Source organism: Strongylocentrotus purpuratus, unplaced genomic scaffold (assembly GCF_000002235.5).
Source record: "Strongylocentrotus purpuratus isolate Spur 01 unplaced genomic scaffold, Spur_5.0 spur5_scaffold_6, whole genome shotgun sequence".
Taxonomy (NCBI): Eukaryota; Metazoa; Echinodermata; class Echinoidea; order Camarodonta; family Strongylocentrotidae; genus Strongylocentrotus; species Strongylocentrotus purpuratus.
The window spans coordinates 35,157,692-35,172,924 of record NW_022145612.1 but is presented as its reverse complement, the minus strand read 5'-3'; the positions used below and the strand labels follow the sequence as shown (position 1 = coordinate 35,172,924).

The 15,233-nt window shown below is 35.5% G+C and overlaps 1 protein-coding gene across 1 annotated transcript in view; it reads left to right on the top strand.

Moving 5' to 3' along the window:
- The window catches only part of LOC105436407 (zinc finger protein 493), a 33,575-nt gene that overhangs the window by 9,262 nt on the left and 9,080 nt on the right, over positions 1 to 15,233 (top strand). The gene's annotated exons all lie outside the window — the stretch shown is intronic.

The window sequence follows — 15,233 nt, the reverse complement described above, 5'->3', positions numbered from 1 at the left end:
GAAAAAGAGGATCATGGGGGACCAACAGGCACCGATTGGCAAAGTTTTCTATATAGAGGGAGCAAGTAGGACAGTGTGCCTTTAATATCTTACTCATATTGATTGAAATGGGTTATAACAAAATATTGCAATGAGCTAGCGCCATGAGCGTCCCTGGACGGTGTGTCCGCTCTATAAGTTTACACTATTATTATTATATTTTGTATTGAATCAGGAGTAAACATCACTGTGTACATGTTTTAATTTATAAAAAAAAGTGTTTAAAACCTTTATTTGCATGTTATCTCAAGACTTGACAGATGGCACACAGAAGCATTCACATCCACCGTGCGTCAAAACGTTATTCTAACGGTAGATCTTTCTTTCCAATATGGAACGGTCAATAGGCTGCATGAAACTTAGTTTAGATATAGGCTTTATTAGTCATAATCAGCTCTAATTACGTCATTGTTGCGTATTTAGTGCGTCAAAATATAACTTCAATTATTGGTATAAGTATATCTCTGCAATCAGGCGAAAATTTGAGCTTGTTTAGTAATAGCAGGGCACTCTCCCTGGTAATAGTAAACAGTTATATATCACGGTCCTCAATCGAATACCTGAAGGGGCACTATAGGCCTACACCTTTTAATCATGGTCATCATCATCAATATCGTCATTATCGTATTCATGAACATTATCATTATATCATCATCAGCAATTTCGGCACACTTTCATGATCGTAATTCAAGAGCCTAGCTATTTATGCTAGAAATATTGAAGGCATCTTTCTCAATTGCATCTCTCCCCTCTCTCTTTTCTATCTTGCTCCGTCTTCCTTCACCTAGTCTTGTTCTGCCCCTCTCCTTCCCTTGGTCTCTCTCATTTTTATATCTCTTGTTCTCTCCCTCTCTCTTACACTTTCACCCTCTCCCTCTCACTGTTTCCCTCTCCCTCTTCCTCTCTCGCTCTGTCTCTGTCTCTCTTTCTCTACTCTCTCCCCTTTTTATCTGCATCATCTCAGACTGGCTCATTTATATTTATAACAACAATTTAATCCAAGGAAATTCGAGGCAATTTCTATCGTTTGGCCATTCACTACCATGCACACTAACAATCGTCTCTAGATTTCACATTATAGGTGTTGGGTATTGGATGGGTACAATATTAATACCTTACTCATATTTTATATTAAATCGGGACTAAATAAATCTTGTTTAGTATAAGTAAACAGTTTAATCCTCTATCGAAATCCTGAAGGGGGCGCTGTGCCACTTTCAATCATGGTCATTATGCTAATATCGTCATCGTATTCGTGATCAAAATCATTTTTTGATTATCGGCAACACTTTCATGATCAGTATTCAAAAGAGCTTATTTATGCTAGAAATATAGAAGGCATTGTTCTCAATTGCATCTCTCTCTCTCTCTCTCTCTTGCCTTGCCTCCCTCTTATTCTCTTGCGCTATCTCTCTGTGCCCTAAATACTGTAGTTGAAACTTGACTCATGGATAGACCATAATGGGAGTAGTATCTTATAACAAAAGATGAAATTGTGAAAATGCATTTTTATGCCTCCGCCACCGAAGGTGGTGCCGGAGGCATCATGTTTTCGGGTTGTCCGTACGTCCGTCCCGTTTGACCATTATCACAATATCTCAAGAACCATTTAAGATTTAAACTTAAGACTCGGGAATAGTATTTATCACCATAGGAAGACGATCTGATTAGATTTTGGAGTACGTAGGTCAAAGGTCACAGGTCACAGAGGTCAACTTATGAAATTCCTTGTATTGAGTTTGTTAGCGCGATATCTCAAGAACCATTTGAGATTTAAACTTCAAACTTAAGGATAGTATGTATCACCATAGGAAGACGATCTGATTAGATTTTGGAGCACGTATGTCAAAGGTCAAGGGTCACAGAGGTCAACTTATGAAATTCCATACATTGAGATTGTTATCATGATATCTCAAGAACCACTGGAGATTTAAACTTCAAACTTAGTGATAGTGTGTATCACTATAGGAAAACAATCTGATTACATTTTGGAGCACATAGGTCAAAGGTCAAGTGTCATAGAGGTCAACTTATGAAATTCCATACATTGAGATTGTTATCATGATATCTCAAGAACCACTGGAGATGTAAAAACTTCAAACTTAAGGATAGTATGTATCACCATAGGAAGACGATCTGATTAGATTTTGGAGCACGTAGGTCAAAGGTCAAGGGTCACAGAGGTCAACTTATGAAATTCCATACATTGAGATTGTTATCATGATATCTCAAGAACCACTGGAGATTTAAACTTCAAACTTAGTGATAGTGTGTATCACTATAGGAAAACAATCTGATTACATTTTGGAGCACGTAGGTCAAAGGTCAAGGGTCACAGAGGTCAACTTATGAAATTCCATACATTGAGATTGTTATCATGATATCTCAAGAACCACTGGAGATTTAAACTTCAAACTTAGTGATAGTGTGTATCACTATAGGAAAACAATCTGATTACATTTTGGAGCACGTAGGTCAAAGGTCAAGGGTCATAGAGGTCAACTTATGAAATTCCATACATTGAGATCGTTATCCCGATATCTCAAGAACCACTGGAGAATTTTCACTTCAAACTTAATGATAGTATGTATCACCATATAATATCTCAAGAACCACTGGAGATTTAAACTTCAAACTTAATGATAGTGTGTATCACCATAGGAAGACAATCTGATTACATTTTGGAGCACGTAGGTCAAAGGTCAAGGGTCATAGAGGTCAACTTATGAAATTCCATACATTGAGATTGTTATCATGATATCTCAAGAACCACTGGAGATGTAAAAACTTCAAACTTAAGGATAGTATGTATCACCATAGGAAGACGATCTGATTAGATTTTGGAGCACGTAGGTCAAAGGTCAAGGGTCACAGAGGTCAACTTATGAAATTCCATACATTGAGATTGTTATCATAATATCTCAAGAACCACTGGAGATTTAAACTTCAAACTTAATGATAGTGTGTATCACCATAGGAAGACAATCTGATTAGATTTTGGAGCACGTAGGTCAAAGGTCAAGGGTCACAGAGGTCAACTTATGAAATTCCATACATTGAGATCGTTATCCCGATATCTCAAGAACCACTGGAGAATTTTCACTTCAAACTTAATGATAGTATGTATCACCATATCATAATATCTCAAGAACCACTGGAGATTTAAACTTCAAACTTAATGATAGTGTGTATCACCATAGGAAGACAATCTGATTAGATTTTGGAGCACGTAGGTCAAAGGTCAAGGGTCACAGAGGTCAACTTATGAAATTTCATACATTGAGATTGTTATCATGATATCTCAAGAACCACTGGAGATTTAAACTCCAAACTTGTTTAAATTGCTCTATGGCGGAGGCATCATTTTCGACTGCGCGCAGTCAAAATTCCATCTAGTTTATTATGTTACACATTTAGCATACGTATTACCTAATTAGTCTTAGTCAGGCCTTCTCAACTAGTTTATTAGAAGTACCAAAACGAAAAGAATTTGTAGTTGAAGTGCCACCCTGTATGGTTGACTGTGCTGCGAAGGAGCGTAGCGACTGAGCCGAAACTGGGTCCAGGGGCGAAGCCCTAACGGTTGGTAGCAGGGGGCTTTCTAAAGGCCCAAATGGGGCATTTTTAGCACCATTTCATTTCACAATATAATCAATCATAATTGATGTGAAAAAATTAGTACAATTCCTGGGTACAATTACACTGGAGGTATATTTTTATATGTAGTTTTTTTGTGTGCAATAAACACTGGAAATGTCAAAATAAAGTGAAAATCAAACAACAAAAACCAGTGGTTTCCAGAGATTGGCGATGTTAAAATTGGTATCCCATCGTAAGCTAGATCTACTTGTTGTTCAGATCTGAGGTTTAGATTCATATAAAATGGTTAAAAAACGATAAATTCCCCTTTCTTCCTGTTTGTTAAGCAGGCATTTTGGGCTCAAATTCGACTGCAACTTCTTGATTTAGCTGAGTATTTAATTCTAAAATATATATTTTCTTTCTTTCTCTTTTTTGTTTTGTTGTTGCAACAGTCGCGTGCCATTCCGACTGACCGCAAGCGCCACAAGTGTTGCGCGCGCCGCCAGTTGACAAGGCTTGGTCTAAGTGATGAATTAAAGACTAGTTAGAAACTCTTTCTGTCCATGAAATTCTAAGCATCCTTCTCAGGAACCAAACTTCACAACTTTCCAGTCGCTTTCTTAGGTCTGATGTCAGGGTCCAAGCTTCATATCCATACATCAGAACTGGATAGACATAGCAATTGAGTATGCAAAGTAGTGTCTTCACCTTCAGCTTCTTATCAGGTGGGCTGTATATAATACAGACCACCTTATAATTTGGACACATATGGACAAAGCACAACAGCATTTTCAACCTTGACCTTGACTGATGACGTCATCTAGGCGCCATTTTGTGAAATTTTCTGAAAATCATCTCATGATCATATCTTCATAATTAAGTCATTTCTCCTACATATTCATCATGATCAATGTCAATATTTGTTCGGTCAATTTCAGGTCAAAAGACGCGTACGTCTGCAAAATTTTATAATGCTCAAAATTGTCTCAAATTTATTTTGCATACGTTTTAGGCCATTTTAACCATTTTATAAAGAATTGCGCACATGCACGCATGTAACGCCATTACACAACATAGAATCGCCATTTTGTTTTCTTTCATGATATTTCTCATTTTTTTTTAACAATTTGATACCGTGTTTATCTCTTTATGACCATTAATATCAAGATGAGCGTCCATTCAACATAAATATCTGTGCGCGCGAGCTCTTTTAATACATAGCATATATGGGCAAAAACATGCCTATACAAAAAGCATTATAGCTCTTTGGGATGCACCGGGACCCTCAATTTTTTTCATATTTGGATAGAGTATGAGTCGGAGATAAGATTTTATCTCATTTTGTCTCATTTGGCCATAAAGTTTACAGTAACATCATCATAATGGCCTTGGAATTCAAAATATGAATTTACATATTATGACGTCAGCATATTTATGGAAAATTGATTGTATCTGTAAATATTAATCTTTTTTTTTTCTCCAAATTTCGATCTGTTGTAGCTAAGAAAATTTTCTACTAGCTTTTTTGCCATCCTTTTTTATTTTGATGACGTCATCATAGTGAAAATTTCGATTAAAGGCCACATGTCAGAAACTTCTTAATTTGCGTTTTTTGCATATACGTAAGGTGAATTTCATTCACATCATGAAGCTACTTGACATTGATTTTTTTTAGCAGTATCTCACTTATTTTTGCTCTATTTTGTCTCAAATTTTAGTTGGAACAGCCCACCTACCGGTATACTTGTTCCAAACAAGTATTACCTGTCTAGTTAATTTCTTTTTTTTTTTTTCAACCCACTTTTTTGTAAGCAAGATAACTTGAAAATGGCTCAAATAAATGCCTTGAAATTTGGCACACATATGTATACCCGGTACGGGTAGGCATATGGACAAAGCACTGTAAAGTTTTCAACCTTGACTGATGACGTCATCTAGGTGCCATTTTGTGAAATTTTCGGAAAATCTACTCATAATCATATCTTCTAAACGAAAATATTCTCAATTGTATTGATCATGATCAAGGTTAATATCCGTCCGGTCAATTTCAGGTCAATAAGCGCTCGCGCCCAACATTTAAAATGTTCTAAATCGTCTCAAATTTTGTGTGCATACGTTTAAGGCCATTTTAAGTAATTTATTAAAAAATCGCGCACACACACATGCGCATGCGTTTTCGCGCGTAACACCATTACACAACATAGAATAGCCATTTTTTTTTCTTTTATCATATTTCCCATATTTTCTCGAACAATTTGATACCATGTTTATCTCTTTGTGACCTTTAATAACAAGATGAGCGTCCATTCAAGATAAATGTTATACATAGCATATATGGGTAAAGACACGCTTATACAAAATCCATTAAAGTGCGGGTTCATAGAAAATCACAAATATGGCAAATAGCATATTACTAGAAACTGGTAAGCTAACAGATGGCCATCATGCAAGTTTTAGGTCAACTACATATCAGTGATTTATAAAAATACAAATAAAACAACCTCCGTAGCATCTGGGATATGCGAGAGATTCGCCGGGAAAATAACGATGTTTTAATGCCGTCACAATATGAACCAACCCTGCCCAAGCAGACGACATCCCATAGAGAATGAACACAATTGCAATGCTTTTATTTCTCAAATTATAATGAGTTTAGTGTATATAAATGTGATGGAATTTTATACCATTCAAAAAGGGATATGACCCCAATTCTGATAACTAAATTCTTTTGTTTGTAAATACACAGGATAGGGGTTAATGAACAATCAAAGAAACCACACTTTCAAATTAAAAAACCTCCGGAATGATAGCATGGATGTCATTTGTTCCCTCTTGAAACGCCGAACATGCCGCGGTGTATGCAGCTGAAAATACAATGGCGTCTTATTTTGTTTACAAGCGACGGATTCCTTTTTTTATTTAAACCTTGCATTTTTCATCAAAATAATACCATGCATCGGGTTTAGAGTGAGGCAATAGATTAAAAATTTCGCCTGAGGTCATTGAAGTAAGAGAAATAACTGAAGAAAAGATGACAAAACGGGCACTGAAATTGTGTGAGATGTCATGGGACATCGTCTGCTTGTGCACATCATGTTCAACATGTGACGTCATATCTTAGCAGCGACGGGGGAGCTTTGCAAGTGCTATGTCGGGGCTGTAAGTGTTTTGTAATTGTTAATAATCATTACTTCTAATGTTTCCAAGCATTGGCTTTTGATAACCTTGGCCAATCAAAGTGTCACCTTTGCAATAATGACATTAAAGTTAGTATTTTAAATCAATGAACCTTCTCTTTAAAGCTCTTTGGGATAAACCTGGACCCCCAATTTTTTTTTCATATTTTGATATAGTATCAGTCGGAGATATGATTTCATGTCTCATTTGGCCATTAAAAATGTTCTGATGTCATCATTATGGCCTTCAAACTCAAAATACAAATTTGCATATTATGACGTCAGCATATTTATGGAAAATTGATTGTATCTCTGTAAATGTTCAAAGATTTTTCTTCCAAATTTCGATATGATGTAGCTGAGACGTATGTCTACAAGCTCAGTGAACACCATTTTTTCATTTTGATGACGTTCAATTCAATTCAATTTAATTTTATTTCGCAATATAAAAATCAAAATATACAAAGTAACAGTAAATTTTAACTATGTTTACAAAGGTTATATGCGGGGCTTTCCATGAAGGTTGCGAAAACCTGTGTGAAGTTGGATCGCCCATTAAAGAATGAAAAACAGTACAAAAAGAAATATAACATATTATAAGCACACAACAATAAATTAAGTAAAATAAGCAAAGTACAATCACTTCAACTACCTATAAGACAAGAGAAAGTAAAATAGAGAGAAGAAAAACAATATATAAAGGGGGAAAAGAAAGGAAAGGAAAACAAGATAACAATGAAAGAGGGTTCAGATATAAAATTAGAAAAAAATTTTTTAAAAAAATCAACAACTGTGCTGATTAATAATTATTTAGTAGTAAGATTTTATATTGTTTTCTAAAGGAAGATATGAATTGTGATTTCGTTATTACTTGGGGAATCATATTCCACTGTTTAGGACCTAGATAACTCATTGATTTAGCTTCATAACTAGACTTAACAGACCATAAATGAAATTTGTTGGAAAGCCGTGTATTATAATTATGAATTTGACTATTATATTGAAAGAGGTCTGAAAAGGGGGCAGGTAACAACTTGTTTTTATATTTGTACATGAATGTTGCGATTTCTTGCTTATTTATATCATATATATTTAATAACGATAGCTTCTTAAACGTCATAGCGAAAATTTCGATTAAAGGTAATACAAAGTTTTGGTATGGGGTCATGAATTTGGTTCAAATTAACATATTGGAAGCATATGCGTTCCTACAATATTCATTGATCGTTGTCCCGGTTGAAATCGAGTCTAAAATTATGAAATTATAAATAATAAACTCTTTATGTTGTATAGCTCCCTCTCAAGGTCAAGATATCAATTTAGCTATGAAACAATGTTTCTTGACTAAAATCGCCCGATTAGCTATTCCTGATTGGAAATTATATATCACAACGACATATTCTGAGATTTTCATGGTCGCAGCTGCCATTGTACGGCCGTAGGCGCTATTTGAAATTTATCAAAATTTACCAGGAGCACCGGTAAATTTTTATATTCAATTTTTCTCGAAAACAGAAGTGTTTTAGGGTTTATTTTTTTTAGTGCTTATAATACATCCACAGGGGCATCCAAATATATCAAAATTGTAAAGATTCACTATCCACCCAATTTTCAAAATTTCCCAAAACTTTGTATTACTTTTAAAGGCCTCATGACAGAAATTTCGTAATTTGCGTGTTATGCCTATGGAAGGGGAATTTTGTTCACATCATGAATCTACAAGACATTGTTATTTTAGCAGTGTCTTGCTTATTATTGCTCTATTTTCTCTCAAATTTGGTTGGAACAGCCCACCTATACTTGTTCCAAACAAGTATTACATGTCAAGTTCTTTAATCTGTTTTCTAACTTGGAGAAAGTTGATTTTGCAAGTGCAATCCTTCTCTTGATTTCTTGCTCGCCTCTTGCATCGTCTGTAATTGTAGTCCCTAGGTAATTAACAGTGGTGGCTTGTTTTATTTGATTGTTGTTGATCTTAAGAGAGCATGGTATTCCTCCCTTCTTTGAAATTACCATGCATTCTGTTTTCTTGTAATTTAGTGATAATCCTCTCTTGTCACTTTCTCTGACGACAACATTCAAAAGTCGCTACAGGTCCTCCTCTGATTCTGCAATTAATATAGTGTCATCGTATGTTTGTGATATTATGTCCTCCTACCTTTAATCCTCTTTCCTGTTCTAGGTTTCTGAGTATCAACTCATGACACATTCTTGCCGAACCCCCCTCTTAATGTTGATGTAGTCGCTCAATTCTGTTTCCACTCTGATGCTGTTTGCTCCCAATACAGATTTTGCAATAACTTTACATCCTTTGTGTCTTTTCCAATCATGGTTAAGTCTTCAAATAGCTGATTGTGTCTTACTTTATTGAAGGCTTTCGTATACCGGTAATTAATGAAACACAGGAGGAAGACATCTTTCTGCATTTCTACGGCCCTTTCTGCTATAGACCACAGAACAAAAACATCATTTCTAGTTCCAGCATCCTTGACAAAACCAAACTGCACATTACTGATTTCTGGAATCAGGCGATTCCTTGCTCTCTGAAGTAGAACTCGCAAGATGATCTTTGTGATATGGCTCATGAGACTGATGATTCTATGTTGCCCGCATTCCACTGCTCCTGGTTTCTTGGGAAGTATAATAAATATTGATTTGCACAGGTCATCTGGAAACTTTCCATCATCATAGATCTTATTTATGACTTCAGTTAGTTTCATGACACCATGGTTCTCCAATGCCTCGACCATCTCCATCACTATTCCATCAGGACCAGCAGCTTTGTTCCTCTTCATCATACTGATCGCTGACCTCACTTCTGAGAGCAGAATCCTAGGTCCTTTGATGGATTCTGCATAATGTGGAGGTTCTATTCTTATATCATCAAAAAGCTTGCCAATGTACTCAGTCCATCTGTTCAGTATCTCTTCCGTTTCAACCAATACTGATCCATCCTTTGCCTTCATGCATCCTTTGCTTTGATGCATCCTGACTTGGAGCTCTGAAGTTTCTTTCCAGAATGATCATTTACCTTCTTCCCTGAAATCATTTGCATTAAAACTTCTCTCTATCTCAGCACACTGTTTGTTCAGCCACTCATCTTCGATAGGATCTCCTCTGTCATCCATCTCTGTTTACTTTTCTTTTCCTTTTTAGGTAATGTCTCTTCAGCTGTTTCTACAAGAATGTCCCTCGTTGATTCCCAAGTGACTTCCTCTCCCTGGATTCCACATCGTTTGCAATCACATGACCAGAACTCAACTTTATCTTTAAGTTGAGCACGAGGCTAGAATCCAGTATACCGCCCTCTATGGTAAAAAGCAGTATAACAATGGATTAGATATCTGCAGCAGGCCCCTTTCGATAAAAATGTACCCAATTACGCCTCGAATATCACTATTTTTGTGGATTTTCTTGGACAATTATTGTATTCTTCCTCCAAGTTATGTATCTGCTTACGGTAATTTTGATTAGTTGTATTTTCAATTGGGCTCTCATAGTTTTGAATGATTTCTTGTTATGATCACGTATATTTGTTTGGGTTCGTTTTGGCACCATTACAGCTAATGAAGTGCACTGCGCATTCTTTCCATGACTAGTCTGATCAATTCTTTTTATTATTTTATTATTCTAACATTAATGTTTCTTTTAACTAGATTTATTCATCCTGCCAAGAGACCCGGTCAGTACAGTATAACTAGCTAGCTGTGCTGGCGACAACAACGCAGCGAACTGCTTTGCAACCCATATTTATATTGGCAGTTCGGATTGTTTTGGGACGAGCTAGAATATGATTGGTAAAAATTAAATAATTAAATTAAATTAAGTTTTAAGGTGAATTAATTTTAGTGGTGTGCAAAACTGCAAATTCTGACATATTTCATTATTTTTTTCGGAGCGTCGGTTTCCAAAAAACGAAACCGGGACCCGATGTTGACGGTCGGGATTCAGTGTGACCAACCGTACCGACTCAGGTCTACTGAGAATTATGCGATGTTTGATGGTCAGTGTGATTTGAGCACTAATGATTACCGGCAATATTACTTACATATTGTGTTAATTTTCATTAATTTTTTTCATGGTTATTTGGTTGTTACAACTTAATTAATTATTAACAAAATCTGAAATATTTATTAAAAAAATCCTAAGGTCATAAGCTTTCCAGTGATATACCGTATATACTTATATTTTGATTAAAGGGCTACTTTAAAATAGCCATAAATCATGATATATCTGCCCCTGTCTCGATCCTTCCCTTCCACTTTTCCCTCTCTCTCTGTATCTCTCTTTTTATTTCTCTCTTTATTTCTCTCTTTATTTCTCTCTCTATTTCTCTCTCTATTTCTCTCTCTATTTCTCTCTCTATATCTCTTCCTCTCCTCTCTCTTTGTCTCTCGTTATTTCTCAGGGCCTGCATCTGCTTAGGACGAGTTTCTTGGGGGGGGGGGGTGCAGGGATCGAGGTACTGTGTACTAACGTTATGTTGGCTTTAACTGTGTATATATTTGTGAATTATGTCAATGTCATGTTATGTTTTTCCAATTTTTCTCCAAATTTGAATGTGATTATATCTCATTTCAATGTCATGCTTTTGATGTAAAATGCAATATAAAATCCCACGATAAATTTCCATGTCATTATTGGACGAAATAAAATTGAATTGAATTGATTGAATCAATCTTGAGAATGTGATTTTGGTTTCTATACATTAAAGGCTAAGTCGACTACAAAAATAATTTGCTTTTAATAGATGCAAGAGAAACAGAGCAAAAACAAATAGAGTAAAATTGGATAACTAACACTTGTTTGGAACAAGTATAGGTGGGCTGGTCAACTAAAATTTGAGACAAAATAGAGCCAAAATAAGCGAAATACTGCTAAAAAGACAAGGTCATGTAGATTCATGATGTGAACGAAATTGATGATGATGATGATGATAATGATGATCATGATGATGTCGATGATGATTATCATCATTATGAGAATGATGATCATGATGATAATGATGATCATGATCATGAGCGTGATCCTGACATCTTATTGAAAAAATGAGGGATGATTAAGATAGCATACAGTCTTAGCTACAACATATTCAAAAATCAACAAAATCCAAGCAGAAATAACGGCGTTATTCTGCTTGCAAAAGACAGGAATGTAGAATCCAGATTTGAGAAAAAGTCATCTCCCATAGGGATTACACGCAAAAAGTAATGGATCTAATGAAAATAGTGTAATAATAAAGTAAAGAGGGGTGTTTATTACATTTGCGATTCTATGTGTTTTAATAATCAAAGGAGATAGTACAGTGAAAGGCCAAAAAGAAAAAAAAAGGGAAGAAAAAAATTCTTGGAGACGCCCGGAGTCGAACCAGGGATCTCGAGGTAGGAAGTCAAATGTGTTACCGATATACCAAAACATTTCCCATAGCGATTACACGTAAACGAAAACGAAAACATCCCACTTTGCAAGTGAAATATGAGCATGATCCCAGCATCTGATCGAAAAATAAAGGGCACATTTAGCATATTAAAACTAAAACTAAAACGACGGAGATACAACCCTGTATTGCTCGCGTAAGACGGGAATACATATGTGTGCCAAATTTCAAGTTTTTTGATCGATCCATTTTCAAGTTATCCTGCCAACAAAAAAGTGGTAAGAATTAAGAAAAATAAATAAATAATAATAAAGGCAATTTTAACAAAAATATAAGGTGGTCTGTATGATTTACAGCCCACCTGATAAATAATAAAGGCAATTCTAACGAAATTATAAGGTGGTCTGTACGTTATAAAGCCCACCTGATAATAATAAATAAATAAATAAAGGCAATTCTAATGAAATTATAAGGTGGTCTGTACATTATACAGCCCACCTGATAAATAAATAACTAATAAAGGCAATTTTAACAAATTATAAGGTGGTCTGTATTAGATACAGCCCACCTGATAAATAAATAAATAATAATAAAGGCAATTTTAACAAAAATATAAGGTGGTCTGTATTAGATACAGCCCACCTGATAAATAAATAAATAAAGGAAATTCTAACAAAATTTTAAGGTGGTCTGTACGTTATACAGCCCACCTGATAAATAATAATAAATAAAGGCAATTTTAACAAAATTACAAGGTGGTCTGTATTAGATACAGCCCACCTGATAAGGAAGTTATAATTTTTGTTAAAAGTATGAATAACTATGGAACTTAAAAAATAACTACACAAATTGCCAAATATGGTAGGTTGTCAGTTTGTGACGTCATTGCCTCACTATTTATCAATTTCTTTATGTATTTCCCCTCCCCCCCCCCCCCATTAATTTCCTTTTTAATCCCCAAAACGCATGCCTTTGCCCCGGTTATATGATTTATTTCATATTGTATGCATGTCATGCTCTTTTATGAACTTTTAAGAATTGATACTATTTTCTGAATATTGTATGCATAATCATTGATTTTTATATAAATAGTTTATCAAAGTTCACATTTTGCATGGTTTAATTGAAAAGAATTACTCTGTATTAGTGCATCCATATATAAAAACTTATTACTATCAATATAACTTGCTGGTGAGAGGAAATATGATTTTTAGGGGAATAATTTGAAATTTATATTAGCAATATAAAGAAAACAATCAGTGGATAGTGAGGCAATGACGTCACAGGCTTATGAACGAGTTGCCAATTTGTCTTTTGATTTTCAAAGTTTTTTGTGTCATTAAAAAATAATAATTTTCTGATTAGTTATCCGATTTCGCTCAAACTTTTTTTGATTGGTTTGTAGGATTTTTTGATTCTTTTGAAAATCAGTTATTTTTGGAGTGGACTTGCCCTTTAAAGGCATCGTTTAACAATTTTAAATCTGATATGCATGGCCCCACGTGTTATCAGTGTCTGTGATATGGTGTAATTGCAGCCCTGAACAAAATTTCGCTGCAAAATGATCATGAAATGCCTCAAAAAAGTAAAAATCACTGAGTGACCGGTTTTACCATACTCATTTCCCCCATCAGTGTTAGGAAAACCGTTAGAAAACAAAAAATGAAATTTCGATTTCCAATCATAAATATCTTGATAATCAGACAGGCGATTGGCTTGTAAAAGTCATTGGGTTCCTGACTGACCTCAAGGTATATATTTGTCATTGCAGAACAAGCTAAATCCAGGATTTTGTTTCAGAATCTGAGACAAAGTTACTGGATCCCTTTGAGAACAGTGGAGTATCATGGAACCAGCCATTGAGGGGGCACCTGGTGTCGCAGGGAGGGGGTAACACGGTACATCTCTATGAAATGTGAGAGAACGCCATCGAGTGGGGTAATCATCTCCTTTCAAATTACTTTTCATTTTTCTCCCCCCTCCCCCAATCTCCTTTAACTTTCATTTATCATCAATTGATGGGGGCAGGGATTTATGTGCCTCCCTTCGTATCCATGTCATTGCTGGGGTGTTGGAAAAAAAAATTGCTAACGGGATTACGAGACCACTGCTCTACCAACTGAGCTATCGCGCCTCCTACGCCATTAGAACTGACGGACGGATTACCATCAAACTCAGGACATGTATGTATCTTGCAGAGCCAATGAACTGAGTAGATTTTGGGGTCAAAGGTCATGGGGCTCATATCCAAAATAGCTTGTGAACATATTCTCATTAGAACTGATGGATGGATTACTATCAAACTCAGGACATGCAAGTATCTTGCAGAGCCAATGAACTGATTAGATTTAAACATGACTCATGAGGTCAAAGATCAAAGGTTCATACTGTACATGTAATGTATATATGTAAAATAGCTTGTAATCACAATATTTTGAGAACCTGTTAATGGATTACAATCAAACTTGAATTTTTTTTAATTGCTTCTGTTTCGGTTTGTAAAATGGCTCTATAGTAGAGGCATCATTTTTTATTGCATGCAGTCAAAGGTCCATCTAGTTGTTTTTACGTTAGATAAGGTGATATGATTCCAGATGTAGAATGGATTTAATGAGTGACACAAAATATGGAAGCACTATGAAGATTACCATTGATTGATAATCGTAAAAGGGGATCGTCTGAGAAGTAGGAATCTTTGGTGTGTATCCCCTGGTATCCCCCATCAAGTTAGCTGACCATAAAATGGTTTGAATTTATCAAACTCCTAATGTATAATTATGATTTGAAAGAGATATTTTTTAATGAAAACCGTTGTTTGCTACCTTCATAATCTATATCGTGTTGTCGAAATACAAATCGTTTATTGCCGCTCACGGTGGCCGTGCGCTTACAAACCCATTGTGCAGGGCAGATTGTTCTGCGAACAGCAGCGTAGCTGATTTTGATTTTGATTTAGTGACGGTTAAAGAATATATTGTCATTTTTGTGCAAAAGAAGCGAACAGGCTAAAATGTTGGCTACATTTCCTTCTGATCAGGAAGGATTTATTTACAGGTGTA